The 27,877-nt window shown below is 44.5% G+C and overlaps 1 long non-coding RNA gene across 2 annotated transcripts; it reads left to right on the plus strand.

The window, feature by feature from the left end:
* The first annotated feature begins 555 nt into the window (after positions 1-555).
* On the plus strand, positions 556-27,871 carry LOC138437258 (uncharacterized). Of its 2 annotated transcripts, XR_011255844.1 has the most exons (5): positions 556-834; positions 3,974-4,123; positions 12,139-12,235; positions 14,305-15,219; positions 25,496-27,871. It is a non-coding gene; the product is annotated as an uncharacterized lncRNA (long non-coding RNA). The 2 variants fall into 2 exon arrangements; XR_011255843.1 differs by lacking the exon at positions 25,496-27,871 and having other exon boundaries at positions 14,305-16,305.
* Positions 27,872-27,877: the final 6 nt, after the last annotated feature.

The raw sequence follows: 27,877 nt of genomic DNA on the forward strand, positions 1-27,877 counted from the left end.
TTATATAGATAGATCATATATATCATAGAGATAAACAGATTATATATTATATATATACATATATATATAGCTCTTAATTCCAGAGAATAATGATTATTATCTTAATTTTATAGGTGAAGATACTATGATTCAGAATGGTCATGTGTAAATCTCTCAAGAAGCTAATAAAGTTTAAGCTCAGTCCTCTCACTTATATAAGCATCTTCCAAGTCTTTGTTTTGATTTTGAACCCATGCATTTCATATTCTTTTTCTTAAAAGGCTCCCCAACTTGTTTAAGCTTCAGGCTCTACAAAATCTAGATTCTTCTCTGAGGGGTCACGCAGATGCTAAGAATGAAGCTCGAATTTGAGCAGTAATTGTCTGGGATTTCAACTGAGTTTTAGTTTTCTATAATAGTTCTTTGAAATGTATTAAAATCATGCTGTCGGCGTGTATGTTTGCGCCCATGGGTCAGTATTGATCTGCAAGGCTGGTATTGCAGTCTCACTGTGTTATGCCCAAGTGATACTCTGGATAAATTTTATAAGTCCATTTGTTGATACTAGCACTTGCCAGTACTGTCCAAGGCACTGCACGGTGATAAAGGTCACAATACCTCAGTTTCACAGAGCATATTTCTTCGGACATGCTCAGTGACTGTATGCATTTTTCTTATGGGACAGAATTATCACTCCCATATTATAATTGCTAATTTAGCCAAGAAATAAACATCTAAATGGGAGAACCAGAATAGAGGACGAGGAAATTGTCATGAGTACATATGAGACACCTCTGGGAATTCCCAGATATGACTCAGTGACATGTTGAAATGCTGGGCAGCTTGCTTTAAAATGTGAGTAGTTCTTTACCTGACTCCAGTGTGTCTGTAGCCTGAAAAGCTCTAACTGATCTTGTTTCTTTGCTCATGTTTTTCCATCCTTGAGCTTCCCTGGTGGCTCAGATGGTAAAGCGTCTGTCTGTAATGCGGGAGACCTGGGTTCGATCCCTGGATTGGGAAGATCTCCTGGAGAAGGCAGTGGCACCCCACTCCAGAATTCTTGCCTGGAGAATCCCGTGGACGGAGGAGCCTGGTGGGCTACAGTCCATGGGGTGGCAAAGAGTCGGACACGACTGAGCGACTTCACTTTCACTCTTTCATCCTCACACTTCTTCATTCCTCTCCTCTGAATATCCACCATCGTTCAGAACTAGGACTGGGCATGGCAGAGGAATGCAGAAAAGGAAGCTGGATTCTCACCCAAGGGTACAGGAGTGTGAAGGTGGGGAAAGGACATGTGTAGCCGCCTTTTGCCTCTGATTATGACTCAGGTCATAGGTGAGGGTTGATCTGAATTCTAATGTTGCAGCACCAATCCTCTTCCTGGGGATAGTCAGCCATCTACACACACAGGGTCTGCCCTGCCTGGAAATCTCCATGCCTGGCTTCAATCACCTTCAGAGCTCTTCTTGGTAGAAAAAGACAAACATACCTTAAGGTTTCTGATTTCCTCTAATTTGGGAAATGTGCCATTTCCACACCTTCAGTACTGATGGATGTCTTTCCTTGTCTTATCAGTAAAATGCCCTGAAAAACCAGTAAAAACTGACTCACATTCAAAACAAATCTTATGGTTTTAAAGATATGGAGATGTTGTTTTCTTTTTCCCTTGAGAGTAGCTGCTGCTGCTAAGTCAGTTCAGTCGTATCTGACTCTGTGCCACCGCATGGACGGCAGCCCACCAGGCTTCCCCATCCCTGGGATTCTCCAGGCAAAAATACTGGAGTGGGTTGCCATTTCCTTCTCCAATGCATAAAAGTGAAAAGTGAAAGTGAAGTGACTCAGTCGTGTCGGACTCCTAGCGACCCCATGGACTGCAGCCTACCAGGCTCCTCCGTCCATGGAATTTTCCAGGCAAGAGTACTGGAGTGGGTTGCCATTGCCTTCTCCTCTTGAGAGTAGAGATAAGACTAATTCTGGTTTTCCAGAAAGCAGGATGAAGGTTGGGTAAGGAGATGGGCAGAGAACAAACCAAAGCCCCTGAGTCCTGCGCTAGCTACTCTGAGCTTGCAAACAGCTGCAAAGACATGCTTGAGATGATCCACAGGTGGGGGCCCAGTGAGGGCATTCAGAGGAGGCAGCGACCTCTGGCTAGTCCAGGAGTCCAGTGGCGATCCACCAATGGAGGGAGTTTAGCTTCCTCCCTTGGAGTCCGAGACAGTTTCTAGAACAGCTTCCAGGGCTGATTTCTGTCTATTTGAGAAGGATCTGAAATTCTGAGCCATCTTCATTATACACAGGCCAAACAATCTTTATTTTCCCACCTCTTTACCATTAAATTTTTTGTATCAATTAATACATACACACAGGGGGAAAAACTGAGAAGATAAGTTTATGATAAAAAGAAATAGTCTCCTTTTCTACTTCTCTCTAGCCTGGTCTCTTTTTCTCCAGAAACCATTTCTCTTTCTCACTTTAAAAGTTGTAAAGTTTCTGGTGGTTGCCTCCACGTTGAGAAATAATTTTATTGCCTGTTCATGGTTTATCAGCTTTACACTTTACACCAACTTCCTGTTAAGATATGAGTTTTGTTTTTTTAATCTCTCCTCTAGTCCCTCACCCTTCATACTTACATCATGATTTTGAGTTCCCAGATTTTGAAATTTAAAACTCTAATTGAATTTCTATTTGCTTATACAACTTACCAATGGAAACCAGTTCTTGCTAAAGAGTCAGGCTTTAGAAAAGCAAGGAATAAGAGTTGTTCTGGGAATCTAAGAAGCAGGAATGAATGCACCATCTCTTTAGGGCACTGCCTGATGTGAATTAGTGGGGATTCTTAATTTACCAGAAAGAGAAAGCCTGATTGGCTTACACTGGGCCACATGCTCACCCATTGGCTAGAGAGTATCCATCCTGTGGATGAAGAGTTTCACTCAGCCAGCAGGTTGTGGAGGGGAAATGACCCAAAGGAACTTGAGGTGCTATTACTCACGATATATACTATAGATTCCTCGATTGCTAAGATGTCATACTTCATGGCCACCCCTTCCTTCTTCTCACTTCTCTTTCCTTCTTGCAAATCTCATTTGAATCTGTAGTTTAACACTAACATGATCCAGGTGTTTCTGTGCAGGCTTTGTCCTGCTGATTTTAGAAATGGAGAATCATTAAACAGCCCTTATAGCATTATCTTTCTGGAGAGCAGTATGCAATGATTGCAGTTCATCTTCTCACAGTTTTTAATTTTTCCTGGAATTTCTACTTGCCTTAATTTTTGTATTTTCTGCCTTTATCATTTCTTTATGCTCCTAAAATGTCTCTAGCATACTCTGTAATTTATGGAAGTTCTTTTCTCCCCAGAGCCGTCCTCTAGGAACTCTCCAATTACCTCCCTCCTCTCATGTAGACTGATGGCCTTCTGGGACTAATAACTAGCTGCTGTTTTTCCTTCCCTTTGGTTCTCCCTGGATCTTATAACTTCCTCTTTCTTGATCTAATTCCTAATTTGATTGGAGCACATCTTCTCCAGTAACTCCCAACTGAAGAATGCATAGGAGGTGAACTTTCTGGGGCCTGCCTGTATGATGGCAGATGTTTACTCTGCCATCATTATTTAATGACATTTTATCTGGGACAGAACTCAAGTCAAAGACCATTTCTCTTCTGTTTGAAAGCTGTTGTTCCGTTTCCTCTCAGCACCAGTGTTGCTGTGCCGGTCCATCTCTTTGTCCTTCGTAGGTGACCATTTTCTCTCTCTGAAGCTAGTAGGGTCTTTATTTTTGGTGTTCTGAAATTTCATAGAGATGTGCCTAGGAGGGGTCTTCTTAAATTCTCACCTTTCAGTATGGAAACTCTAGTCTTTTGTGTTGGAAAATTAATTTGTATTATTGCCTTCTCTCCTATTTACTCTCTTTTCTCTTGGGAACTCCTATTGGTCAGATGTTGGATTTTTTTGCACAGAGCCTCCATGGTGCTGGTCTTTTTCTCTCAGATTTTAGGGAGTTCACACCAAGTGAAGGAGCAGGCGGTGTCATGGAGTATGGCACATAGAGAGCCGGATGACTCACTCTGCGTGTGTTCCAGTTCACCTTCCTCTGCTACAGTGACTGCGTGAATAGAACCCCTTGTGGCGAGACATCAAGTATGTGGTCTGCGTTCTTCTACTTGGATGTGCTGGCACAAGCGGAGGCAGAAGTGATCAATGTGAGGTGGTAGTGGTAGGGAGGAGGATGGAATCTTCTGACTAGGAGAGTGGTAGAGCTGTCTAGAAATTCTGAGGTGGTAGGAGAAGGCGATGGCACCCCACTCCAGTGCTCTTGCCTGGAAAACCCCATGGATGGAGGAGCCTGGGAGGCTGCAGTCCGTGGGGTCGCTAGGAGTCGAACACGACTGAGCGACTTCACTTTCACTTTTCACTTTGATGCATTGGAGAAGGAAACGGCAACCCGCTCCAGTGTTGTTGCCTGGAGAATCCCAGGGACGGGGGAGCCTGGTGGGCTGCCGTCTATGGGGTCACACAGAGTCGAACGTGACTGAGGTGACTTAGCAGCAGCAGCAGTAGCCAAGCTTACATCCTCAGATCTACACTGCCTAATCAGTGCTAAGGAGCAGCAGCCGCTACCATGCCCCTCTCAAGCAGCTGGCATGGCCAAGCTCTTTCCTGGGTGTTAAATTTAAGTAGGTAGCATTCCTGATGGCTCAGGTGATAAAGAATCTGCCTGCAATGTGGGAGACCTGGGTTAGATCCCTGGGTTGGGAAGATTCCTTGGAGGAGGGCATGGTAACCCACTCCAGTATGTCTTGCCTGGAGAATCCCATGGACAGAGGAACCCGGTGAGCTACAGTCCATGGGGTCGCAAAGAGTCGGACCTGACTGAGAAACTACGCATAGCACAGCACAGGTAGCATTCAGACCTGGTTTTCCATCCGTCCCCCAAATTCTGTGAGCCACCCAATATCCTTTAACAAATCACTTTCTGCTTCAACTTGCCAGAATGGGTTTTGTTGTTTGCATGTAGAAAACTTTACAAGAAGGCATGTTCTAGGTAGTATGGAAACAGAGGCGAAGAGGTCTTTTCCTTCCTGAAATGAAAGAAATGATTTCACAGAATGAATGCCAATTGAACAGAGACTTTTAGAGTGAGTTGAAATTTATTGAATGGACAAAGATAGAAGGAGATTTCAGATAAAATGAAAAAGTGAGTGAGCTCATATACATTCATTCATTTATTTTAATATTCATGAATATATACTATGTTCTAGGTACTGGGCTAGATTCTTTGCATACAGCAGTGAGAAATATAACCATGATTCCTGCCCACAGGATGTTTATGTATTTCCAAATTGTACATGTAGATTATGTTACTCTGAAACAACTTAGATGTGGAGGTTACAATAAAGAAGTTGTGTGTCCCTTTTCCCATTAAGTACTTGCCTCTTGGGAGGTAAAGAAGAATATACTTTCTTACCTGTATTCCTATAAATAGTGGTGAGATAATTGTCAGAATACTGGGCTAATTTGGTTTTATCCAAGTGATTGTCCTTTTCTGAAGGATCATCTTGTCTATCTTCTTTAATAAGTGTCTTAACTGATGTGTTCTGGTGCTGCAGAAACTCAGGGTTAGAGGAAGACAGAAATTGAAGAGAGGGATAAAAACATGCCTATGCCAAGGCTTATAATTCTATGTCAGGTTTCATAGTGAAAACTATCCAACTGTGAAGCCTCAGGGCTGCTCTAGATGCCCACCATCAGTTCAGACTCTTGGCTTTGTTTCTTGGACTCCAAATGACCAAGACCACTCATGGCATGACAAGCCCCAAGGGACAACACGTGATGCCTGGGGCTGATGCTCCTAGATCCAGGGAGATTTCCAGTCAGTCTGCAGCCACCTCTATGTGCTGAAGATCCCCTTTACCTAGAGGGCTTCATGGCTTGGCTGGGTTTTCAGTTCCTTAATGATTAGAAAGGTAATGCCCTTCCTGTTTCACAATGAGTTATTGTCTATAACACCATCCCTACTTTTCTTTGGCTTTCTCTCTTCTGGAAATTGGCACAGTTCATTAATTAAATCATGAGAAATGGTAGGGATCCAATTTGCCATTGGCAATCCAAGAGGCAAATTCCAGATTCCAGTAGTCAGTTGCAGAATCAAATTTTCAGGGATTTCATTGCTAGGACATTTTGTGAAACCAATTTACCATAACAATAATAGTTAACATTTATAGATGCTTTTTGAGCGCCAATAGCTATGATAAGCATTTGTATGCATTTACCCCTTTAATGCTCACAACATCACCAATGGCATAAGTACTCTCAATGTTGCCATTTTAAGATGATGAGGTTGGGAGTAGTTAAGTTTAAATCGAGTCAGTTAATAAGTGGCAGAGCCAAGATGAGAACCCAGAGTAGTGAAATCTAAGGCCTGAGCTCTGATCCAATCTGCTATATTGTCCCCTGTGGAGAGCTGGCATTTTTATCCTGATTATTTTTCTCTGTTGGACCTCCTTCCTCATCCCTGAAATAAGAGTTTGAACCAAAGTAAGATTTACTGAAGCCAAAGTTTTGATCAGATTATGAATTGACCTTAAAATTAGTTTCATGTGTAGGCATAGCTTAGCCATGAAGCACTGGGCATTCTCTCTCTGACTGGTCTGACAGGCATCAATTGCATATTTTATGGCTCTAAAAGAGTTTGAGTTTTAACTCAATAAATGAAAGAAAAAGCAGTGACACATTCTTGAAATTTAAATTGTAAGTATGTCCTCTCTAAGTTACCGTCAGGTTACAGGGTGATTTTTACAATGTTCACAGAAACTCAATGGTGTTGCTACTATTTTAGCACATAAATTTATGTCCAAGATGTTTAAGTGGCATATTGCAGAAAGTCAGCTGGATTTTGATTCTTAAAAATCTGGCAATGATGGAAAAGCTTTTTGAATTTAAGTGAGAACATCCTCCCTGCTACAACAGCATTCTGATTAGATTCATTTCGACAACTGCATTACTCACACATGGAAATGGTATAAATTTGTTACTAAACCATCTACAGATGGTAGGGTTTATCTTTCCCCAGTACACACCAGAGGCTGTGATAGTGCGCTTGAGAACAAATGGGCTCATTTCTGCAGCCTCTTCATATTTTGCATAGCAATGTCCTGCTCATTGAACTGGGTCCCTAGTTCTTGAAAACAAAGGCTATTTAACATTAGTGATTGCATCTTGGAAAAAAAAACTTGTTTTGTTATGAAGGATGATTGCTTTTCTATCCTGTCCTATTCAGCAAGATATGGACTGCCATAATTCCATGAAGAACAGAGAAACTATTGAAATGACAGAATCCTAAGAATTGAGAAGTGCAGTAAGTGTCACCCAGGGGAAGCCTCTGAAGTCTCTGAGAGATGCTTATTTCTGCTGCTCTGGCTGAATAACTTCTACAGATACGATCCTTACCACCCTGCTGAGATGACCAATAAGAGTTTATTGAATGTGCCAGTCTCTGTGCTGGGTACTGGGGATTAGGAGGCAGACAATATACCCATTGCTGTCCTCCTGGTCTCTGCCCTCATGGAGTCAGTGTTCTAGTGGGGAAAAGGCAAGTAAGCAAGCAGTTATGGTACATATGGGCTGTTTTAGTCACCTCCCAGGCACCCTATTGTTGAGGAGGGATTCCCAGCGTAGGGTTATGGGGATAACTGAATATATGACCCTCAGCACTGGACAGCTGAGACATAGCAGTTTAGCAACCACATATCCTCATGGCGGGGTGGGTGGGGATTGGGGAAGATACCACATACCATACAAAGATGGCTCTCAGGAGCCAAGTGGAACCATCAGGGTCTGTGACAGGCAGGCTTGTAGTATCAAGAGGATGAGGAGGCCCCTGGTTCCTGCAGGAGGATGTGACTGGCATGTTTGAATAGTTCGTCAGCTGGCAGGGAACTGAAACCCACTGCTCAAGGATAAGCAGGAGCTGCACCTGGGGTGGGGGTGGGGGTTGATAAAGAGGGCTATTTGTTTAGGGAAGTTATCTATCCATGGGAGCAGAGTGGGGAGGGGACCTTGCCATTATGCCATTTGAGGCCTCCCTGATTTTATCAGATGTCAAGGCAGCAGGTAGTAATACTGAGTGTCAAATTTAGTTCTTACACCATAGGGGATTCTATGGAGGGACAATTAAAACATGATTTGGGGATGGGGCCTAGGCAGAGGAGATCGGGGCTGACATTCCTGAGAAAGAGAGTATTTAAACAGAGACCCAAAGAATGAATTGGAATTAGACATTCCCAAAGGTGGGTTTTCAACTACAGAGCAGAGAGGTGAGAGAGAGCCCAGATTGTGCATATGAGGGGGTGAGGCCGACTGAGAGAAGTTAGCCCCGCAGATTCTCCCCGCAGGCATGCAGGCAGGCAAGAAGAAAGAGAAGGAAGGGGAGCCTCGTCAGGGCCGTCATGTAGAGCCTACCTGTCCACAGCATCAGACAGGTGACCTCTGTGAGCCGGAGGAAGGGCACACAGCAGGCGTGGCTCAGGCTGGGAGGACTTGGAGACAAAGTCCCAATCCACATGGGAGGCCCTTTCCATGTGGGGGCCTGTGCCCAGCATTACCAGATACCCCGATTTTTCCAGAGAAGCCATACGTTGGGCTTTGTAGACAAAGCTTTCAAATTTATAGACATTGGCTCTACTGGAAATTTATATTAAAAAAAAAAAGCACTGTGTGAGCCAAGCAAAACCTATCATCCCACAGGCCTCTGGTGAAGCTGGCTTCTAAGAAAAAAACTTGAAAGCCACGAGAAAGAGTTGAGGGTCTACCGTAAAGCCATGGAGATTTAGGAGCCATGGGGGTCTGCTGCACAGCTTGGTAAGGGGCCAGGGAAGGACCACATCTGTATGTGAGAAGGATGGCAGCCACTGAAGGCCAGGTGGGACGCTAGGATGGCAGTGTCTCTGTCTGACCTGGGGACGTGACTATAAAGATGGAGGAAAGCTGTTTTCATTCCAGAATCGTGTAGGCGGTAGAAGCGATAGGACATGGATGTCTTGGGGAGAGTGGGGGAAAGGAGTCAGATCTTTGACTTCTCACAGTATCAGGCAGTCTGTTAGAAATTCTATATGTTGAAGGCCATCAGGACTCATCCTGAGTCTTTTCCTCATTATTCCATATGTAGGGGCTGAGGTGGGTAGTAATAGATAGTGTGAAAAGTGCAAAGTTCTTTCAGCCTAAAACTTTGAAACCAGAATGAATATGATTTGTGGGGAGCAATAAATTTACTTGCTGAGCCATAGGCTAAGATTTAATAGAATTTTCATGTTCTGAGTTTTCATAAAGTGGTGCAGGAGCCAAGCTACCCCTCAGAGGCATCCTGGGTGCCGTGGGGATTCCAGACAGTGATTAGAAACATGCAAGGCAGGTAATTCACTTGGATGGTTATTCAAATTTCTTATCAGAAGTTTATATCAAGCTGGGTGAGGGGGGTAGGTTCTCTGCCTGAGACGGAACATGACTAATTTAGCCATTTCTCCACATTCCAGAGAGATGAGAATTTAACACAGTCCCCCCCCTCCTGATAAATTCCCTTGGTATAATTTAGATTTTGCCCTCAGATACAAATGTGTAAGTTGTTTTAGCCTCCCAAGTATAGACAAGTAAGGGAGTCAGCATCCTGCTTGTATAAAGGAGGCAAGCGCCTTAAATGTACCTGTATACTCCCAAACTTTGAACAACAAAAACTAGTTTAGCAGACACAAACAGTAGGCCTATGCAAAGAAGATTCTTGGAGATTCTCCTTTTCTAGAAAAGATTTTTCTTTTCTAGAAAAGCTGGATCCTAGGTATGTATGGAAGCTGAGAAAGGGCGAAGTATAGTCCAGAGCACACAGGAGATCCTCAGCTTGTCCCAGGTCTAGCAGGAGAATCAAACACATGTCAGTGGGAACTCTTTCATCCCCCAAAGGAAATGGAATAAACCCTGGATGCTGGTTATTTTTTGGTCTTTCTTATTCTATTGTGTTGCTTTCTCTTAACAAAACAAGTTTATTGTAGAAGATTAGAAAATAGTTCATTGTGAAAAAATACAAAAGTAGATACAAAGAAAGGAAAAGAAAGAAGGAAAGGATTTGAGAGACTGGAGAGAGGAGAGCGCTAGTAATTCCAACACCCAGAGGGAACCTCAGTGAACATTGGATGTATATCTTTTCAGTGTTTTTTTTCAGTGGATCCATGTATTATTAATTTTTTCCAAGAGTGGAGTTCTACTCTTAATAGGGTATAAGAATATCAGTCAACCTGCTTAGGTAATTTGATTTATATCAAAAACTTGCATTCTCTTGGGGGAGCAGGAATGGAAATATAATCTCACTTCAAAAATGTCCTCACTTGCTCCACTGCTCAGTTGCCAATCCACGCAGGGCACCATTGAGTCCTTTCTTATTCAAACTGCTGATCCTCCAGACTCCCATCCTTTTAACTATGTTTGTTTCCCTCATGAGTCACACTCAGCTGCAAGAAACTTAGTGAGCTTGTCTGAGGGGCCCTATTAATCGCACATCACTCTCAGACACAGAGGGCAGTTCACCAGGGCCCAGGACATGCTCCCTGTTTACGTAAAGCCTTCCTGCACACACACAGCTCTCTGGGCCATTTCTTCCTCTGGCTTTCTACCACCTGCCCAGCCTGTGCCTGAGAAGAAAATGCAGGTTCCTCTTTCCCGGAGTTCTGCAAATTCCCAAGGAATTGTAATTTCCCCACTTAGTTGACACCTCCACCCCACATTAGAAGAACATTCAGATTTCCTCCTTCTCATGGGATCTTCCAAATCTGTTATTCATGCTCTGAATTTTTATTGTCACTATTGTTCCTTTTAAGGACTTTTAAAAGAAAAAGTCAGGAGAGGGTCCCATTTTCTCTTATCTGCTGTTCAATACCCATCACTCTGGCAAAAACTTCATATGGCCTCATTTGGGGCGTTAAAGTGTTAGTCACTCAGTCATGTCCAGCTCTTTGTGACCCCATGGATTGTAGCCCATCAGGCTCCTCTGTCCATGGAATTCTGCAGGCAAGAATACTGGAGTGAGTTACCATTTCATTTGAAGAGTAGAAGGGATGAAATATCAGGAAAGTGGAAGGAATGCCAGATAGAATTTTAGAGCGAGGTCATTCCACTGTGCTTACAGGAACTTAGGTTTCAATTCCTCCAAGCAGGCTGGGAGGTGGCAACCTGGAGGAGAGCTTTCTAAGAGGACATGTGGGGGAGAGGGGCAGTCCCTGGCTATTCTTTCTACTTGTGGTCCATGCTCTTGCGCATCTGGATGCAAACTCACAGGGGACTTCCTTGGTCCTGGCCCTTGGCCCCTGGAGCCCAGAGCAAAGGTATCCATCCAGGAAGAGCTGAGTTTTCTTACCTCACCTCTCACCTGCACTATGGGGGCGGAGGAGGGAGCCCTTGAAGGAATATAATCTCTTGGAGAGAAAGGCACTTTCCAACACTAATGTAAATATGATTCATGCGATTCCTGCAGCCAGGCTCCTTTTACGTCCCTAATTCGGAAACATAAGCCGGAGGTTCTTACTTATCCTCCATCCCAGAAGGAGACCCTGAGCTGGGCTTGGTCCTGCTCCAGCATCTGAAGTAGAAACCACAGCCTTGAGATGGTGCCAAGACAGCCAATTAAGAAGGTGTTGATGACACTTCCCAGGAACATTTATCTAGATGTTTAACTTTGACCAAAAGTTTAAGCTTCTAATAAACCCCAGGAACCTCACATTTTCCAGGAAATAGTGCCTGGACTCTTAAAAACTTCCAAGAAACTCTGATTCTCAGAAGGCTTTGCAGCCTTCAAACTCACCCACCCATTCAACCTTTCTGGACAAAAACAAAGGCGATGAAAATGGTGCTTTCTCTCATTCCTGGAGAGTTTAGATGACTAAAGTCAGATAAGAAGCCTGGTGCCAATTAAGCCACTACATAGGCTTTGGGAAGCAAGGTCCGGCCTCACCGGCCCCAGCCTTGGCCGCTGGGTAGCAGAGGATTGGCAGTGACAGCAGCAGCTATATCTGTCAGCCCAAGAGCCAGTGGCTGGTGCTGGCCAGGCCTGTTCCCTCCATCCGGAATTTTCTCAGAGTCCTTGCTTCACTCTGTCTTATTCAAAATGACCACAGGCTAGCTCTTGACATCTGAACGTATATGGCCATCAACCCAGCAATCTTATTGGACCCCTGCAAGCGGACATCCATCTCTTCCATCTCCATCTTACAGGTGAGAAAAGTCTCAGAGGAGCCAAAGGATTCATAAACCAGCAGACTTGAGCCTGGGTTCTGACCCACATTTGGATTTCTCAAGAGTAGGTGGGAACAAGAGAAGATCTCACAACGTCAATCTCCCCAGACCCTGGGGTGATCCGGAAAGTGCAAGAGGAGGGGCCAGGTTGAGTGGGAACCCGGGGGAAAGGGGTATTGAGGGTCCCCGGATAGCAATTTTTTTTTAATCAAGTTGTACAAAAGTAATTGAATAATTTTACAACAGGCACAGCAAACCTGGTATGTAACAGCAAATATGAACCCTGGTCATAAACACATTAACTGAGATATCCAGTGGCTGGATAAAAGTGGGAGGGATCCACTCTCGGGGTACAGAGTGGAAGGACTAACAAGATGGTCCATTAGACCATCAGAACGTGAGGAAGGGAAGGGCATCTCAAGGCATTTCAGGGAGGCTGGAGGGCAACAAGCAGCAGGATCTGCAAACTGTTGTGGGGTCCAGGGTTGGGGCACCAGGGAGAACACTTACAAGACCCGAAACTGGAGGGACACACAAAGACTTGGTCCGTGACATCTTGATGGGAATTTAGATAAAACATTCCTATGTTTTGGACAGGTGGACATTTGTGGGTTGTTTCTTGACTCTAAAGCACAAATTATTAAACTTTGAAAAAAAATGTTTAGACGTAATATTCTTTAAAACAGACACCTTTCCTCCATCGTGTTCTCCATTGCATCTTTGGTGCCTCCTATGCCCCTAAGCATAGGGTCCCTGCTCAGCAGTCCTTACTGATGCTGTCTCACTCCGTCATCTCACTTCCCAACAATCTTGCTGGAACTGGATCCCCTTTTAAAACCTCAGACTGCTTAGGTGAGCACCAGACTCTGGCCTGCCTATTCCCAGACCCCTCTCCCCGTGGGCCGGAGGCTGCTCTCCTTCTTCAACCAGGGGAGGTGGATTTGCTGTGAATCAAGTTATCATGCCACAAATTCCTACCTGCTTTTAATATACCTTCCTTTTATACCTTTATCTAATACCTTTAAATAATATGTTTATCTTTTATATAATACCTTTTAATTACATACATATATATACCTTTTTTATAATACCTTTTACTAATATCTTCCTTCACCTGGATTCCCACTGCCTCAGTCAATCCACTGAATTGAAACCCATTATACACCAGCTCCTGCAGGAAGCACACCAGGGGTCAATGTGGATACCATAAACTATGCTTCCTGCCATTCCCCTTGGGGTCTAGGGCTGAGCCAGGCACATTCCCTAGTTCTCCACTCCTGTGCCATCAGCTCCAAATATTCCACATGCCCTGCTCTTCCCTACTTCACTCTCCTTAAGGAAGACACATCACGTATTACATAAGGGTGCCCTAAGTCACAAAACAAGGACAAGCCAACTGAAGTCATGCTTATCTGAACAAAATGTCTGACTCTCGATGCAAATATTTAGGTGAGTTCCATCTCTGTGATCTTGGGTGCCCTGAAGGAGAAGGTCCACAGTGCAAGAACCAAGTGGAGACACATCTTCAGTGCAGGGAGGCATGTGATGAAGTCCTTGTCTTTTGCCAGTTCTTGTCTACTCATTTTTAGCCCTGATGACCTAGGTTTATAGACACAGAGAGGAAATAAGATGTAGTAGAAAAATCATGACTGGATGTCCTGAGGCCTGAATTTTCATCCTGGTTGTATGTACCCCACCCCAGCTGTGTTGCTCCACTTCAAATCCCTTCTCTCTTTTTATTTTTTTATTTTTTAGTTTTTTAAATTTTTTAATTTTTTTAATTTTAAAATCTTTAATTCTTACATGCGTTCCCAAACATGAACCCCCCTCCCACCTCCCTCCCCATAACATCTCTGTGGGTCATCCCCATGCACCAGCCCCAAGCATGCTGTATCCTGCGTCAGACATAGACTGGCGATTCAATTCTTACATGATAGTATATTAAGACTTCAGTTCCTTAGCCTTAAACAGGAGACTGGGTGGAGGGTGGGGGTGGCTGCTTGATACTCTTTCTAAGTTGATGATTCTCATTCTTCTTGTGTTTACAGCCTACTTTCAAAGAGCAGACTATGATGTGGCAATATTAAAAACTTTAAAAGACTCAAAACAACAGTAAAAATGCCAGCAATGGCTAAATACAATTCTCCAGCAGGGCAATGTCTCTCAGTGACTGTAAAATCACCCACAGTTATGGTTCAATCTCTGGCTACGTTTCACCACCTTATGGTATTTTGAGTGGAGCTGTTTACTGCCGTGACCCGCTTCTCTTGTGGACCACAGAGTCGAAGCTTTCACATGTTCTGGAAGCTCCACAACCTTTCATCTGCCTGGGCTTGTTGACATTGCGCCCATGCCCCACAGGGCCTGTTTGTTCCAAGTCTCACTACCCACGTTTTCTCAAGGGCTCATCTGACACACAGACTACAACGTCTTAAGGACTCAGATATAACCCAAATGGTTCTCCACATTGAACAAAGTTTAAAAATTGAGAATGGTGGCTCTGTGGGCCATGACAGCTATGAAGTTCTATCTTTTCATGAATTTTTAAAAAGTAACATTTTGAGAAAAGAACTATATATTTGAGATAGAGTATTTAATTAAAGCACCAAGTCCAAATCAGCTGAAGAAAGAAATCCTCATGGATGAAAAAGTGAGCTCAGAGAGCCCAGAGTGGCCCGAGGAGCTTGTCGAGCTTGAGAGGCATTAGCAGAAAAATGGGACTTCCCTGGTGGCTCAGACAGTAAAGAATCTGCCTGCAGTGCAGGAGACTGGGGTTCAGTCCTTGGATCAGGAAGATCCCCTGCAGAAGGGAATGGCTACCCACTCCAGTATTCTTGCCTGGAAAAATCTCTTGGACAGAGGAGCCTGGTAGATTCCACGGGGTTGCAAAGAGTCAGACACAACTGAGCAACTAAGCAAATACACACAGAGAAGAAAGATGAGCAGGATGAATCACAGAGAATGTGAGTAGCCAGATGGAGAATCTCAGTTTCTCTCCATTTCTAAAAGGTATATTTTTTTTAGAAGCTGGCGTTTAGAGTTTTGGGTAATAGGAAGCAGTTATTTTTAGGTTCTGTTAAAAGATAAACTGAGGCATATTAGACATTTTGAGAGTTTATTTGAGCAAGTATCCAATCAGGCAGCATCCAATCCGGCAGATGTGATCCTGGGTCCTGGGAACACAAGTGTGTGGGGTGTCCCGGCAGGTCTCATTCTGGTCACTAGAGATATACAGGTCCTCCTTTCAGGGAGGAAAATATATTTTCCCTCTACCTTTTCGGGCAAACGCTTGGCTAAGACTCACTTTTCTCTAAGGCATCTCGTAAATGGATAGGCTTACTCAAGTAAAGTTCTCAGCTGTGCCCACTGTAATTAAAGATTTTCGTAAGGTTTCCTAAAGTAAGGTTAACCTGCTCATTTAGCGTTAAGACAAAATTGTGTTCACCTGATTTGGAAGGACTGATGCTGAAGTTGGAATTCCAATACTTTGGCCACCTCATGCGAAGAGTTGACTCATTGGAAAAGACACTGATGCTGGCAGGGATTGGGGGCAGGAGAAGAAGGGGACGACCAAGGTTGAGATGGCTGGATGGCATCACTGACTCGATGGACATGAGTCTGGGTGAACTCCGGGAGTTGGTGATGGACAGGGAGGCCTGGCGTGCTGCGATTCATGGGGTCGCAGAGTCGGACACAACTGAGCGACTGAACTGATACTTCACGCTGGGCCCATCAGAATCAGCTGCACCCTGAACTCAATCCAATTTTTCAGTCAGGCCCACCCCAACTCCGGTCCTTTCCAAAGTGTGGGTGAGAAAGAAACGCTCATGTGAACCCTGAAAGCTAGTAAGGCGGAAGCCAGAGGCTCCAACGTGGACCGTTGCAGCAGCTCCTGGGGCAGGGAGGCCTTGAACTCCCAGCTCCGCAGGTACTATGTCTGGTTGTTCGTCGTTGCTCTTGGGCCCGCCGGGGTCTCCTTTGGTTCTGCTTCTTACTAACAGAACTGTTGAAAGATAAACTGAGTCGTATTAAAATTTTTAAGAGTTTAACTGAGGAAAAGTCAATTCGAGCCAAGCTGCATCCAGTCTAGTACAAAGAAAGGAGCTCTAGAAGCTGTTTGGAATGAAAGGCTTACGAACACAAGGGAGCAGGGATGAGGGAAATAAACTAGGCCCAGAAGCGGGTGGTTAATGCAGTTACTTTCCTTCAGGGGCGGGCAGGGGTCTGTCAGGCAGAGACCCCACTAGTGCTGCCCAGGTGGTTCCTGAGTACTTGGTTTAAGCTTCCATTTACTGGGAGAGCCAAAAATATAATGAAGTCCCAGTACGGTGATGTGGGGCTTAGCATAAGTGATGCCATTTGAGGCCTGTTGTCTTAACAGTTCTTAAATATGGTTGTTTGGGGGTACCAAGTAGTGGGTCCCATTGTATTCCTAGAAATTATTTTTCATTTTCTCAAATGCCCTTTCTAAACATTGGTTGGTTGGTTTCTTGTTCCCAGTACAGAAAATTATGACCAGTTTAGTGGCTGCTTATTACAGGTTGAGTTTTGTTTGTCAGAGAATGCAGAGGACCAAAGCTTTTCAGTGCTAGGCAGAAACTAGATCAAAGGAAATCCTCATTTCACATCTCATAGGGTGTGACTTATCTTTAAATACAGAGGGTGGACATTTGGAATCAAGTTTTTACCATAAGACTGCTTTCTTCTGAGATAACAGTTTACCCAGCCACCTACCTATATTTGTGCCAGGAATGGGGTAGGGTGTGAGCTTTCTCTCTCTAGTGAGTCTCACGTGTTGGTTCAATAATGATATTTTTGTGTCTCTTCTGTGTCAGATGGGTGCTGAGTGCTCGGGGGTACGTTGTTAAGTGAAGACTGGCCCTCATGTAGCCTAGCTGGGAAGACAGGCAGTTGTGTGTGTGATTGTGTTAAACTGTGGGGAGTGTTCCAACCAGGGACAAGGACACAGAGTCAGGCAGCAGGAGGAGGGGCGCCTCACCTGGTCTGGGCAGCCACGAAGACCTCCGTAAATGAACGGCTGGGGCCAAGGAGACCTGAACAAGTGAGGGACGGGCAGTGTGTGGAACAGCACACGTCAGGCAGAGGAGATGAGGAAGGGGAAGGCTCCCCAGCAGGAAGTGAACAAGAGCAGTTCGGCCTGGGCAGAACAAAGATGGTGTTACCAAGAAGGAACGCTGAAGGGGAGGCAGCAGGCAGCCCACAGAGGGCCTTCCTTGTCAGCCTGCTTAGAGTGTGTCCTATGTTCAGGGAACCATGAGAAGCGTTGGAGGGTGTTACGTAGGAGATGATTGTGATTGGCTGTGTGTGTTTGAAGATTCCCAGGAGAGGGCTGGAAAACATGTGTGTGTGTTGGTAAATCTGAGAATCCGTGTGCAAGCCCGCTTCCTCTTTTATAGTGAATTATCACTATGTCAGGAAAAGTAAATCGTGAGCTCAGGCACAGGATGCCTCTGGGAAGACCAATGAAAGGCACAATGGCTGCTTCCTGGAGAGGAGCTGAACCCCGAGGGATAGAAGTGGAAGGAGTCTGATTTTCCACTGTACACCTTTTAACATTTTTGAAATGATATGATTGTGTTATCTAATTAAAGTGTTTTTAAATCTGAGCATTGAAGAATTCCTTAAAGGGGATAGAGTCCTGCCCCCCTGGCAGTGGAGGAATCCTTCCTTTTCCCTGATAGACAGGCATTCCACTGTGTCCAAACACTTTCTTTGACAGTTCCAGGGCTGAGAAGTCAAGTCTAGAATTTGTTCTGACGTTGAGCTGAACTCCATGTTCCCTCCCCCATGCCCTTTCCCCTCCCCATTGGTTCTAGCTCTTTCTTTGCAGTGCTGCGTCAGCTTCTTCCATTCCCCAGCCTGTAAGTCATTTGCAGGAAGCTCTTGCGGTTTCCCCAGTCAGAGGTCACAAGCAAAAAGCTGGCAGGTGAGGCAGGTGTTGTAAATGAGCAACGCGGGCCTTGCCAGGTCCATGTGAAAGAGCACCTTCCACCTGGAGACGGCACGCAGCGAGGGTGGCAGATGCCATGGCAGGAGACGGAGAGAGGCAATGAGTGTGTGTGCTTGTGCGGGCACGTGTGCGTGCGTGCTCATGTCTGACGCTTTGCGACCCCAAAGGACTGTAGCCCTCCAGGCTTCTCTATCCATGGGGATCTCCAGGCAAGAGTACTGGAGTGGGTTGCCATTTCCTTCTCCAAGGGATCTCCCCAGCCCAGGGATCGAACCCACTGGCAGGTGGATTCTTTACCATTGAGCTACTTGCAACTATTCCTCCCCAAGGAAATACTGCCCTGGAAGGAAGAGGGCCAGATATTGCCGTTTCTTCCCAGGGACATCAGAAACTGAACATTTAAACAGATCAACTTTAAAATGTTGGCAGCTAGTTTTTTAAAAAATGTTGTGCAGAACAGGAAAAATGTATGCACAGCGTGTGGGTGGCAGCCAGTTTACCATCTGCTCTGTGGTCTTTCTCCTGAGTACCGTGAGAATATCTCACTTTGTTGTATTTTTTTAAACATTTATTTATTTGGCTGCACCAGGTCTTAGTTGCAGCGTGCGGGATCTTTATCTGCGGCAGGTGTGATCTTGTTCCCTGACCAGGGATCGAACTCGGGCCCCCTGCACTGGGAGTACGGAGTCTTAGCCACTGGACCACCAGGGAAGGCCCTCACTTTATTGTGTTCTGGTTGGATTTGCAATGGGATGCCCGTGCCAGCACCACTGTCATCCACGGGAGCTGTTTATCAGTCTTGCTAGAGCACTAGAGGTGGGAGTCAGGCGGCTGGGTTACAGTTCTGGTCCAAAGCACTGTGTGATCTCGGGGAAACACCAAAAGCACGTCTTCCTAGGTTTGCATTTCCTCAGTGTTAAAGTGGGTCCTAATAGGGCTGCTTTACAGACTGTCTTGAAGAGTTTCCCTTCTTTGCTGAGCTTCAGAAAGTTTTGGAGCTGGAAGTCTGAGATGGGGGTGCAGGTGTGGTTGGGTGAGGCCCCTCTTCTGGGTTGCAGGTGTCTCCTCCTGCCTTCACCTGGTAGAAGGGCAAGGCTGCTTTCTCTGTTCATTATCCAGCCACAAGCTTGATTGTTTTCTGTTGGGGAATTGAAATAGGGCTCTTCACTTGGATAAGATAAATAATCAGGGGCTTTTGCTAATGAACAATGAGCAAATGAGCTAATGAGCCCGTGAGCTCCAATTCACAACATCTTGAGAGACAGTTAGGCCATAGCAGCATATTTACTACTAAACTGTGCCCAGGCAGGTATCTTGCCAAAGTTGCCTCTAGTACCCTGTCAGTCAGCTAGCTGCCTCCTAAGAAATCCCTTTGGAGGAGTCTCGGCCCCTCTTCTCAGTGTCCCATGTCTTCCCCTCCAGTTCTGGAGAGTTCTTTCCCCAGCCAGAGGCCATGTGGACAATGCTGGTGAGGTGGGAGGTAGATGGCCCCCCAGGATAAAGTGATAGGAGATTCATGCTCTATGGACCAAGTCTAAGATGACAGTAGCAGGACAGTTAAGAGAGGAGCCTGGACCCTGCCCAGACCATGTATTTCTCCTTCTCGAGGTCAGGAGACCTCCCTGACTACACATGGGCAAAGCGGTTCCTCGGAGGTCAAAGGGGAGTGATGCCAAGAGATACTCTACCCATAGGCCTCTGCAGTAGAACCCATCTTGGCCAAGAGTTGTGTGTGCACACATGGGAGAATCCTGAGATATACAAAATATGGACTCTGAACCAGGCAAATCAAAATGACTGACCAAAGGAAACCAGAAGAAATACCCCATAAAGGTAATTCAAGCTGCCATGAGGGTGCGACTCAGGGACTGTCCCTCTGGAGTCTGCCCATGTGTCTATCAACACGTACTGTACTCTTCTTCCTTTTAACAAATACTTGTTTCATTCCTTTCTGCTTTGTGGGAATCCTTTTCTGCAAAGTTGAAGGGTAGGGTCTGATCACTGCCCTGGTGGTTCAGTGGTTAGGATTTGGTGCTCTCACCATCGGGACCCAGCCTCTGTCTGTGCTCGGGGAACTTGAGCCCTGCTTCAAGCTGCTGCAGCTGAGGCCACCTGAAATCAAGGGGACCCCCTGCCTCCCAGCTCATCCTGCCTCTCTTCCACCTGTCCTCTTCCCCATCTTATTCTGTCTTGTCTCTCCAGGCACCCTAACATGCCTCCCATTTGTAAATACTATCAGGAGTCTTTAAAGACAGAGCATTTTTCAGTTACTCCTAGTTTTCTTCTTCCTCTCTCTTGCTAACCCCTGTTAGAGTTGAGTAAAAATTAGCAATTATAGCATTTATGTACCATCCATGCCCAATCGCCATACAGCACAGTAAAGATGGCTGTGCACATCTGTGATAGTTGATTTTATGCATCAAGTTGACTGGATCAGGGGACGCCCAGAGGTGTGGTTAAATGTTACTACTGAGTGTGCCTGTGAGGGTATTTCCCGAAGAAATTAGCATTTGAATCAGTGGACCGAGTAAAGTGGATCGCCCTCCCCAGTGTGGGCGTGCCTTAGGTAATCCGCTGAGGTCTGCAATAGAACAAAAGACGAAGGAAGGAAGCATTCCCACTCTCTACCTGACTATTGAGAGGGGACAGAAATCTCCTGCCCTCAGTATTCCTGGTTCTCAGGCCTTCAGATGACGAGAATATACACCACTGACTCCAGATCTCAGCCTTCTAACTGCACTACCAGCTTCCCCAGGTCTCCCGCCGGCAGGTGGTGGCACTTCTCAGTGTCCATAATCTCAGTCTCCTTCTCAGCCAGTTCTTTATGGAGTATGGTGTGTGTGTATATATGTGATGTATAGAGTATATATGTGATATATATAGAGTATATATGTGATGTATAGAGTATATATGTTAGTATACATGTGATATATATAGAGAGAGTATATATGTGATGTATAGAGTATATATGTGAGCATATATGTGATATATATAGAGTATATATGTGATGTACTATATATATTATATATGTATTTACATATATTTCTTTCTGTTTGTATGCATGCATATTTACATATGCATTACAGATTTACTGTAAGGAATTGACTATAGGATATAGAATATATGAGATATATATTGATCATTGGTTCCATTTCTCTGGAGAACTCTAATACAGCATCATTAACTGTTGGATTAATTTGGGCTTCAGTTAAATTGTCACGGTACCATGTTGCCTGTACATGTTCCCTCTTTGTTGCTGTTGCTCATATAGACTGGCTATTTTTAGACAACTTTAAGGAAAATGTAAGGCAAGGGTCACAGGTCACAAAGTAGTAGCTAAGCTGTGCCTCATCTCAAAAAACTATGGGTTGGTAAAGATGGTTGTTGAAGTGAAAGTTGTTCAGTCGTGTACATCTCTTTGTGACCGCATGGACTAAACAGTCCATGGGATTCTCCAGGCCAGAATACTGGAGTGGGTAGCCATTCCTTTTTCCAGGGGATCTTCCTAACCCAGGACTCCCACATTGCAGGTGAATTCTGTACTGTCTGAACCACCAGGGAAGCCCAAAGATGAGTGTTAGGCACCTATTAAAAGTTAGAACTATTAGTGGGCCCCTAGAAGACATCCTGTTGAATGAATGGGTAGGAATGTGGAGTTGCAATGCTAAGATTAACACCCATTAACAAAAGCAGAGTGAGGCTTGCTCTGGGTAGTGAGGAATTCCTCCCGAGAGGAAAGAGTCCAGATGCTTGCATCCACGCTGGTACCTCCGTTGATGGCACAGGAAAGAGAGTTTCCAATAAAAAATTGATGGCGCTATGCAATGAGCCCTTAGCCTCTGAAGTTCTTGTCCCAAGTTGCCATAAGGAAGGGATATAAGAATGTAAAGAGCAGGCTCCCATTTCAAAGTCTAAAAAGTATGAAAATATCTTAGAGGCATAGCCTCTTCTAAGTTTCAGGACTTTGGCAAGGGGTAACAGTGTGAAGAAAGCTGAGCGCCGAAGAATTGATGCTTTTTTTTTTTTTTTAATTTTGAACTTTATTTAGTTAAGAGCGATGAGAGATGAACTGAAGGACTTGGACATATACAAGAATTGATGTTTTTGAACTGTAGTGCTGGAGAAGACTCTTGAGAGTCCCTTAGACTGCCAGGAGATCCAACCAGTCCATCCTAAAGGAGACCAATCCTGGGTGTTCATTGGAAGGACTGATGCTGAGGCTGAAACTCCAGTATTTTGGCCACCTCATGCAAAGAGTTGACTCATTGGAAAAGACCCTGATGCTGGGAGGGGTTGGGGGCAGGAGGAGAGGGGGACGACAGAGGATGAGATGGCTGGATGGCATCACCAACTTGATGGACATGAGTTTGGGTGGACTCTGGGAGTTGGTGATGGACAGGGAGGCCTGGCGTGCTGCGATTCATGGGGTCACAAAGAGTCGGACACGACTGAGCGACTGAACTGAACAATAATATAGCAGCCAAGGAAAATGTCCATATGAACTGAACTGGGTGACAAGGTAATGACAGATCTCAGGAAGTACACAGAAAACCGGACTCCCGCAGTAACCACAGATGAAGGTAGTAAGCCACACAGGGAACTGAAATACATGAAAACAGCTGGAGGGGCTTGTAGTCTCAATTATCTTAGAGGGTTGAGGCTCAGGGTCACTCATGTTGACTGACACCAGTGCTTTCAGTCATTTATTTTTTTATTTGGAAAAAAAAAAAGGCTTGTTTGAAAAGCTTGCAGGTGTCAGGCTCAGTGGATGTGTTGACCTTGGTCAGGGATCTGGAATAAGTGGAAATCTGCCTGCAATGCAGGAGAACGGGGTTCAATCCCTGGTTTGGGACAATCCCCTGGAGAAGGAAATGGCAACCCTCTCCACTGTTGCCTTGAGAATCCCATAGACGGAAGAGCCTGGCAGGCTACAGTCCTTGGAGTCAGTAGAGTTGACCCAACTGAGCCAGGAACCAGTGAATCTATTCTGTAAAGGGCCAGCTGGTCAACTCTGATGTTATATCACAAAGGGAGCCATAGATAATAAGTAAACAAATGTTTGCCTATTGAATGGATTCCAATAAAACTTTATAGAAACAGGTGGTGGGCCAGACTTGGCCCATGGCCCATTTGTCATTTGCTAATCCCTAGTTTAGAGGAACAGTCTCAGGCTGTTCTCTGATGGCTCTCCAGATCTAATCTATAGCCCTTTCCACCCTGCTCTCTGTCTCAAGTGGCTGACTTCTGCAAACTGTGTCACCCAGGACTCCCCACCCTCTGGCTTCTGATTAGATTTGGCCAATAGGAGTCACTGGCAAGAGATCAGGAGCTGGGGGGAGAGAGAGGGTGGAGGAGTTGAGTCCATCTACTTCCTATCTTTCGGGCTGTGCATTGGCAGTGGCTGTGTTCCTCTTCCTGTGGTCGCAGCCCTGACTGGTGTTTTGTTCCTGTGGCTGTACCTCTCATGCAAGTCCAGGCTTGGCTCCCTCCCCTGTCCTTCAGCCCTAGGAGTGGTACTGGTTCCCCACTATCCCCAGTCCTGAGAGTGTCTCCATTCCTTGTTGGTTTCCATACTGTTGCCCACGCCTCATGTGTGGTCCCTTCATTAAACTCTCTTCAAATCTCCCTTCAAGCATGCCATCTCTTCCCTGCTGGAGAGTGTCTGATCATGCCCTTGTTGTGGACAGTCACTATTTCTAGGTGTAACAGTGCTGGTTCCAACCTCAAATCTAGGTGGAAACATGATCTAGGCCAATCAGAGCGCTGAATCACCCAGGCCATAGTAACTGTTGCTCAAATGTTCTCATAAACCAAGTTGTTCCCATCAAAGGGAGTAACAATAGCTATGCAGATGCTACCAGGAAGTGCTATCTACTTGAGCCTGGGATTATATGAATTTGGAGTTCCCAGTAGCTATTTCATGAAGCTTGAATACAAGGCCCAGTGCCAAGATGGCAAAGTCCAGAGGTGATCTTGTTTGAGGTCCTGGAACTAAATCCACTCCTCCGTGTTTTTTTCAATGAAACAATAAAGTTCCTTGTATTTCCTTAAGCCAGCTTGAATTGAAGTTCCTGCCATTCATATCCTAAAGCTTACCTTATAAAAACAAAACCTGTGACCACTTTAGACAGATTTCATTTTACTGACTGAATTATCTGCATAGAAAACCAGGCCTGTTTCCTCATTGGGTTAAATACAGTTAAATAGAGTTCAATATACTGGGTTTCAGCAGTGACAGCAGGTAGGGAGTTGATTTGCCATCTTCCCCCTTCCAAAAGGAGATAACTAGAGCCCAGCGACTATTTGCAGTTACTACCTCCCATGCCAGACAGACACACCTCCCAAGCCATAATCTCACTCACTTTGAGGCTGGAGAGTAGCACAAAGAGAAGAATTTTCTTTTGAGTGAATGAGGAGAGCGGCGCCATCGTTGGCAAGACAACAATGGCCCCAACAATGGCCCCGCTCTTCTCATTCACTCAGAGGAAAACAAGTTGAAGCCTGGTGTTTATTAACTGTTGTAAACAAATTGTGAATTTGTGCCAGTAACCAAAATAGAGGCAACTGGGCATAATAAACATTAATTCTCAAAGAGATCCTCTAACAAATAACCTAAAAGATCCTTTGTGGACTTCAATGTGTTGATTATATTATTACTAAAACTTATTCTGCTCATTGACTCATTTAAGAATTTGTTGAGTGAATGTCAGCCTGGTGCAATACAGGCAGGGCAAATAGTTTTCCTTTCTTGTGCCAATTACGGTTGTGGCTGCCCAGTGGGCTGTGTTGAGAAAGAATGTGAGGCTAAATCTGGGTTCAACAAGAATGAATATTATAGGCAATTAAATGTGTCTTTGGTGGAATTGGAAGAAAGGGGTGCCCAAGGAATTTGTCTTCTCTGTGAGTTGAAAAACTCATTGTCTAGAATGAAAAGAAATCGATTTGGAATAAGTCACTTCCAGTCTATGTGCTTTTATTTCTGCATTTGTGAAGTTGGGGAATTGATCTAAATAACTTACCAGCATTCCTCATTGTTTCCCTTATTCATCTATACGTTTTCTTTTTTGAAGTTGAAATATAGCTGAGGTACAGTATTATGTTAGTGTCAGGTATAGTACATAATGATTTGATATTTGCATGCACTATAAAAATTGGATTGTAACTGATTGAATTGAAAACCACTGGACCAGAGGGTTCTAAAGTCCCTTTTTGCTTTAAAATTCTGTTAACCTATCAGATTACTTAGTCTGATGCCTTCCTTTTTGCAGGTGGGTAAACTGGAGCCCTCTAAGTCTTTCATGCATTGCATTCAGCCAATTTCTATTGACTACCTCCTGGAGGTGTGGATACACAGTGGACAAAAATCTGATCCCTGTCTTCAAGCAGTCTTCAGCTTGGCAGCCAAGATGAGATACATGCCAAGAAATAAAAAATAGAAAACCCCAGGTCTGGTTAGTAGCTCAGCTGTATCTAGAACCCACCATTGCTTTGAAGACTGGTTCATTTTTTATGCGTGGTACTCCCTGGGCCTGAGGTGGGGCCTGGATTCTGAGGCTAGAAATGTTTCTATCTGTGATCATTGGAGAAGGGTAGACTGGGAGGAATATACCACCAGCCAAAAGAAAACGATTTTAGTTTACTCTCTCCTTTTCCCCCACAGAATAACAGAAGCCTAGGAGTGGCTCCAGTACTCTTGCCTGGGAAATCCCATGGACGGAGGAGCCTGGTAGGCTACAGTCCATGGGGTCGCTAAGAGTCGGACACGACTGAGCGACTTCACTTTTGCTTTTCACTTTCATGCATTGGAGAAGGAAATGGCAACCCACTCCAGTGTTCTTGCCTGGAGAATCTCAGGGATGAGGGAGCCTGGTGGGCTGCCATCTATGGGGTCACACAGAGTTGGACACGACTGAAGCGACTTAGCAGCAGCAGCATGCAATGATCACAGTAAATCTGGTAACCACCAGTCACCATACAAAATTATTGTGATATGATTGCCCACATTCCATATGCTATATATTACGTCCCCATGACTTATTTATTCTTTATTATGTAACTGGAAGGTTGTACCTCTTAATCTCCTTCACCTGTTTCATCTACCCAGCCTCCCTTCCCTTCTGGCAACCATTTGTTCTCTTTATCTGTGAGTTTGTTTTCATTTTGGTTTGTGTGTTTGTGTTTTAGATTCCACATAAGTGATATCATGTGGCATTTGCCTTTTTCTGACTTATTTCATTTAGCACGATACCCTCTACATCACCCATATTGTTGCAAATGGCAAGGTTTCACTATTTTATGGCTGAGTAATGTTCCACTGATTGTACCATATCTTCTTTATCCATTTTTCTATAGATGGACACTTCAGTTGTTTCTATATCTTGGCTATTATAGATAATGCTCTAATGAACATGGGGGTGTATATATCTTTTTGAATAAGGGTTTTTGTTTCCCTCAGAGAAACACCCAGAAGTGAAATTGCTGGATGATATGGCAGTTCTACCTTTAACTTTTTGAGGAATCTCTACTATTTTCCACAGTGGCTGTGCCAGTTTATCATCCCCCTCCAACAGTGCACAAGGGTTCCCTTTCCGCACACCTTCACCAACACTGATTATTTGTTGTCTTTTTGATGGTAGCCCTTCTGACAGATGTGACGTGGTATCTCATTGTGGTTTTGACTTGTAAATCCCTGATGATCAGTGATGTTAATCATCTTTTTGTGTATCTGTTGGCCATCTGTCTTCTTTGGAAAATGTCTATTCAGGTCTTCTGCCCACTTTCCAATTGAGTCCATTTTTTTTTTTTTATGTTGTTGAGTTGTATGAGTTCTTTGTACGTTTTGGAATCTTTCCCCTCATCAGAGATATGTTTGTAAATATCTTCTCCCATTCCGTAGGCTGTCTTTTCATTTTGTTGATAGTTTCCTTCGCTGTGTAAAAGCTTATATGGTCAATTAATCTAAGACAGCCTCTTCAATAAATGGTGTTGAGAAAACCTGACAGCAACATGTGAAAGAATCAAACTGGACGACTTCCTTACACCATACACAAATGCAAACTGTTAAAGACTTAAATAGAAGAACTGAAGCCATAAAACTCCTAGAAAAAAAAATATGTATGCATTCTTTTATTCATTGACTGAGGCTTAGCAGCTGTGGTTGATATTTATCTTCATATTCGGGGTGATTTTCCATTTTATGAATGCAGTTCTCTCTAACGTAGAAGTCAGAAACTTACTTTCCCAGCACTCTATGTAATAGTTAGAATGCAACCATGGAATCTAGGTCTACCAGTCAGGCACATCTGTCCTGAATTTGTTTGGAAATCACTGATGGTTAGAGGTAAGCTCTGCACATAATTCATCCGGCAAGGATGAAGGCAGAGACATCAGTTTGTTGAGGCTGCAGTCATAGAGGGTCTGGAGGGAATGTCCAGTGTCTGGCTGTGGATGGAGTTCTAGCTGGGAGCCGGGGGTCTGGAGGGATGAGAGGCTCCCTGGGAGAGGGGATGCTGATGACTTCATTGGAGCGGCTCTGCAGTACAGGTAGAGACATTGTTCCCTGGCTACAATCCATCTCTGGGCCTCCTTCAGTGACCTTTAGCTGTTTAAATTCTTTTTAAAATAAAATCCTTTTACTGCTGAAATGAACC

The sequence above is a fragment of the Ovis canadensis genome, chromosome 3 (assembly GCF_042477335.2).
Source record: "Ovis canadensis isolate MfBH-ARS-UI-01 breed Bighorn chromosome 3, ARS-UI_OviCan_v2, whole genome shotgun sequence".
Taxonomy (NCBI): domain Eukaryota; kingdom Metazoa; phylum Chordata; class Mammalia; order Artiodactyla; family Bovidae; genus Ovis; species Ovis canadensis.